We start from the raw sequence: 5,830 nt of genomic DNA, 5'->3' as shown, positions 1-5,830 counted from the left end.
CCCATGTCCGTGATGTACTGCTTGTCATCCAGCCTCGATGGAGCAGAGGGAGGGATGCCCGCCCAGTGCCACTGCGGTCCCGCTAACATCTGTGGGCCAAGGGTAATTTATCATCCTGCCACCGGATAGCTTTTTTTTCTCTCTTTTCTTACTGAGGAGTGAACATGGTTCTCAGGGGTGCCTGAGTTAGGTGAAAACTACTATAACAAGGTCAGGAGGTTGTAAACAAGTTTTGCAGTTTTGTGGTTGTCATTTGTCTGTTTACTTGCTGTTTTTTGACCCTGTCTCAACTCCCCAGTCCAATCTATAACAGTAGATCTTTTGCTTCGCTTCTTAGATCCTCAAATACTGCGCCATGGCGTGGTCCTGGGTGATGGTGAGCATGCGTGCGGTGTGCAGTGTGCCCTCCGGAAGCCAGCTTGTGGCATGTGTGGAGTGCTCTCCTCACGTGAGCGAGTCTTAAAAAGGCCAAGTAATGTTGGGAGGCAGGCAGGCAGCACCGTGAAGGTCATTCGCTAACGTGGGAACGCACGCTACCCTCCAAATCAGTGACACCCCCTCCAGCTCTCCTCTCACTGCAACTGCTTACCACCACACAGTACACTGGTGTTAATTCAATATTTCAAATATTTCAGAGAGTAGGGGTAATTACAAATGTGTTACATTCAACTCTTGAAGTGTTGAATTAACACTGAAAAATGTATGATGCAGTTCCATCTAATTTTTGGCCCCTCTCTCCACATTCTCCCACCTCTCTCTCTCTCTCTCTCTCCACTCTCTCTCTCTCTCCTCTCTGTCTCTCTCTCTCTCTCTCTCTCTCTCTGTCTCTCTCCCTCCCTCTCTCTCTCCTGCAACAGCTGGCCATGATGGCGATGATGGACTAATGGCCGTTTCTCTGGCTCTCCGCTCCTCTGGCTCCAGCGTCCGCCTCTCCTCTCCACCACGCTGTTACTTAAGCTGCCACACTACCTGAGTAAGAGCTGGACTGTGAAATCTGCACGCCATTAATCTGGTGCTGAAATGCTCTTACAACGAGCGACCACCCCCCAATAAACCACACACACACACATACACGCAAGCACGCACACAACGCATGCATGCACGCACGCACGCACGCACGCACGCACACACACACACACACACACACACACACACACACACACACACACACACACACAGAGGGGGGAGGAACTAATTCATTGTAACCCCAAACTTCTACCATTACATAGCAAAGAGGGAGAGAAAGGGGAGAGATACTCTTTTTCATAAATCATTACACTGAAATCGGTTCCCCTTTGCTGACAAAACTTTCAACACAGTTGTGGGAGAGGAGCGATGTTGTGATGTTGTGGGTTTCAGATTTTAGACTTCAGCGCTGTATAAAGCCTCCAAACAGCTGTCCGCTGTGTCTTAGTTTTGACAGTAGTTGTAACCTTTTAGCATGCGCTGCAAATGCACTTTGAAACAAATTAGCGGTAACAAACATAATAGATCACATTTGTGATTGAAGCTGTTTGGCTCGGGATTAAACAGCTGTCTTTTCTGGTCAGAGCCCATTCTAAACTACTCACGTACTCAATGTTTATGATTTTTCTGATTTTTTTTATATGCTGTTGGGTCCCACAGTGATCAACATAACATGACAATAACTAGAAAAGTGCTCCTAGATCACATACCTCCGCCAGGGCATGGCATAATTAGATAATGGACAAAAATAATCACTTTGCCAATATGAACGACTATATTCCTGTCAGAACTTTCAAAATGACACATTCATGTCAGTTAATTTGCAAAATCTACCTGCTTTGAAAGCTTGTGATCACGCGCTGATAGAACTGTAGCCTAATTAATGAAGGGAATGTAATGATTTTGACCAACAAAACTGAAACAACTACAGATAAGGCCTTTTTTTGCCTACGATGGTAGGCCTATGCATCATTATCATGGGCCACTGGTTGGTTTTGGCGCTGTCGGTTGAAACGGCATTTGCTTCCCCGCATTCCTCAAATCACTAGGCCTATTCACCGTTTCTATCTCGCAACTGGGCTTGATTTTAAATTTAGTGAAGGGGGTGTTTGACCAGCATTGTGAACTTACATAGCCACAAATGCCATATTTTTGGCCATGGTAGGCCTACCCAATTAATGCGACATTGTCAACCAAAATGATCTGCGGTGGTCACTGTCCATCTCGCAACAATTCACTTCCACTTCACACATATTTTAGGCAGCGGTAGCCTAATTAATTTTACATTGTTTGTTAACTTCAACGAGGGTGTAGCCTAGGGCTAGGCTGCCTGCTGATGAGCAACTTTTTAGGTTGATAGCACTGGTGTGGGAGCTGGCGTCAAAGGACAGTCCCACCCTGTTCCTTACTGTTTAGAATGGCGCAGACTCACCCGTGTGGAATATATGCCGGTGCTCGACCATTATCCCTGTCCATCTCGCAAACAACTTGGGGTTATCTTTAAATGTAGCGAAGGGGATGTAATTAATTTTACCAGCATTGTGAACGTAGGCCTATAGAGTCATAGGCCTACATTGTTTTGGCAACGGTAGCTTAATTAATTCGACTGGATTGTGAACCTAAGTCACAGTCCACAACAACATTGTGAACTTACACGATCACATATTCCATATTTTTTGACAACGTAATTAATTCGACAGCATTGTGAACCTAAACGATCTGCGGGGGTGGTCACTGTCCTTCTCGCACCAGCAATGATAACATAGCCTAGGCCACACATAACAAATTGAATATTTTTGGTAGCGGTTGTAATTCATTTGACAGGACTGATTACTGCCTGCCTGAAGGCTGCATGCAGATGAACAACTTTTTTAGGTGAAATGCACTTGGTGTTGGAGCTGGCGGCGAAGGAGAGAGTCTCTCCCTGTTCCTTGCTGAGACAGGCACAGGCACGCTTCTGCTCAGTGCTCACCGTGCGCACCTTGGCAGGCAGTGGAATAGAAGCAAACTAACAAACACAGACAATAAACACAGACAACAAACACAGAACACACACAAACTCAGGTGATCACATAACCTCCTGGCGGAGGTAATGAAGGTTATGCCTATTGTAAAAATAGGGCCTTACTGTTAGTAATGTCTTTAGAGCCCCATGAAAAAAAGCGAACAGCATTGCGAACCTAAACGTTCTGCGGGGTCATTGTCCATCTCGCAACAGCATTGTGAACTTTTGCCAAATGCAAGTAATTAGACAGCATTATCAAAAACATAACCTCATTGGCAGAGGTAATTATTATTAAGACCCGTGTGGAATATTCGCTCGTGCTCAGTCAGAGGTGGAACATAACACTAGAGTGGACCCCGCCCCCCCTTTTCACGGCAATCCGTGTTATGTTCCACATCCATGTGCTCAGTGCTCATCCGGCCACCTTGTGGCAGTCTGTGAAATAGCAGTGCGAACATACAATAACGAACACACACACAAACCCAGGCGATCACATAACCTCCTGGCGGAGGTAATTAGGAACAACAACAAACAACAGCCTTGATGAATTCTCATTGTAGTCTTGTGACCTAGACGAACCCTTGTGGTAAACAGTATTTTTGGCCTGGTTTAGCATCTCACCACAGGGAATAGTTTTAGCAGGACCTGGAATCTGTCCTCCAATCACAACGCTCTATCTGAGTGGCAAGATTTTCTTCTGTTTGCATCTGTGTAACAAGTCATTGGGGCGACTTATCATGTTGACAGCGGGGCTCCACCCAGACAACCTTGCCTATGGTGCAACCCTAGACTATTTAGTTCATTGTAGTATACTTATACTTACTTACACAGTCTATACTTACTTATTACCTGCCTCACTGCAGGGTGTTTGCCGAGGTATTAAAATGACCCGGTCTGTCTGACTGACTGACTGCCTATCTGTCTGTGTCTGTTTATATGAGACGTGGAGGGGTCAGCAAAAGACCCGGCCGGGAATCTAACCTGGGTCAGTCGCATGGCAGGCGAGTGCCCTACCGGTTGTCCACGGCAGGGCCGAAGGGCATGAACATTTCATGAGTCTTATTAAGTGACATTTGGTTATGGTAAAGACAGCCCTAACTAACAATGTAACTTTTCGTGACCATAAAACGTTAATGACATTGACACAATGTTTATGACTCGTCCATGACTGTCTTGAAACTATTATGACACTGTTATGTCATACGTATGAGGCCGGCATCAAGTCAAGTGTAACCAAAGTTCCTAACTATTCCCTCTGCGTGGGAACGATACTGACATGATGTCTGTTTTTCATGACATTTCCATATTATGTTTAAACTACAGTAATCCAATAAAATGTTCGCTCCAAATCTCCTCATATTCATTGGCCTTTCTCGCAGTGCCCTGTTCTACACTTTGCAAGAGAACGTCAACAGGAGCTGCTTACGCTAATGTGTTTTTGGGATGGATTAGCAAGCTTATCGACCCACCATTCCCAGCCGGACATGGGACTGAATCAAGTCCCTCCACAAGTCTCAGAGATCTCTCAGAGCTCCCCTCACACCAGTGTCCGCTTTCACCTGAGTCTCTCTCTCTCTCTCTCTCTCTCTCTCTCTCTCTCTCTCTCTCTCTCTCTCTCTCTCTCTGTCTCTCTCTCTGTAAGAGTGTGTGTTTGCACACTTATTAAATTAATATGTAGTTATTGTAACCTTTTCTCCCCAGAACATTTCCAAACATTTGCGAAAAGCAGGGTTAAGAAAGTTGTTTATGTAGTTGCAGAACTGTGCCTATGGTAATGCAATGTAAAGCCGTCCACCTTCTCGATTTCTCCCTCTTTCTACAGACATGAATAATTCAGACTAAAGTTCATACTGTAGATTTCCTTTGATCATTGTCTTAGGCCGCCGTATTTTCATACCAGTGTTTACCTATGTGGTTAATGGCACAGTTGTATTTGTGGTATTTCTCCTGCAGACGTTTGGTGCAAATAAAATGCGAGTACTCCCACAACCCCCTGCACGAGAAAGTTCAGCCTCTGGCGCTATATTTATATGTGGGATCAGTTACATTCTTAGAATATATCTCTGCATGAGAAATATGGATATTAAATATTGCTCCGTTTGATTTGTAATTTGCACAAAGTGCCACTGTTGTTGTCGGTTAGTTTCAAACGGAATCAAAGAATTACAGGTGCTACCTGTGATAGCCTATGGCTTATTTTTCAACATGTGTTGATATAGCCTACCCCTCGACAGCCGATCCCACCACGCCCCTTCCGTGTTCCTGCTGGGCTGGAGTGGGGCCAAAAAACGGCTCTGGCGTGTTTGGCTTAATTCGGCCGCTCACACAGGACGCCTACTTATTCGTACTAAATCCTGATTGGCTCAGTTCACTATCTATATTGAAGATAGCCACATGGGCCATCATCTCTAAATTGTGATCCAGTCCCTAAGAAAAAAAAAAAAAACAGCATCGACCGCTGAGGACTGGTGTCCCAGCCTGGGAAGATGCCCTGTTTGCCAGATTACCAGTCCAGTGCTGTGTGTTCCTGCAGGGCAAGTTGATTAGCTGAGCTTGTCCAAGACTCAGTCTCCAAAGTTGTTTCCCTTGTACAAAGCCAGGAATGTGAGCAAACACCTTGGCCATTTTCAGACTCTTTATTGTAGACAGACCGCTAGAGCAGTGTTTCCCAACCAGGGGTACGTGTACCACTAGGGGTACTCAAGCACACCTCAGGGGGTACATGGAGAAATGTAATAATAACAAATAGGCCTACATTGGAGTGTTGAGACAGCAGAATAGATATAGAGCACGCGTAAGGAGGGTACTCTTCATTATGACAACATGGCTTAGGGGGTACGCAGGACAAAAAAGGTTGGG

The sequence above is a fragment of the Engraulis encrasicolus genome, chromosome 14, assembly GCF_034702125.1.
Source record: "Engraulis encrasicolus isolate BLACKSEA-1 chromosome 14, IST_EnEncr_1.0, whole genome shotgun sequence".
Lineage (NCBI taxonomy): Eukaryota > Metazoa > Chordata > Actinopteri > Clupeiformes > Engraulidae > Engraulis > Engraulis encrasicolus.
The sequence above is the reverse complement of the archived record's forward strand: the minus strand, read 5'-3'. Positions refer to the sequence as shown.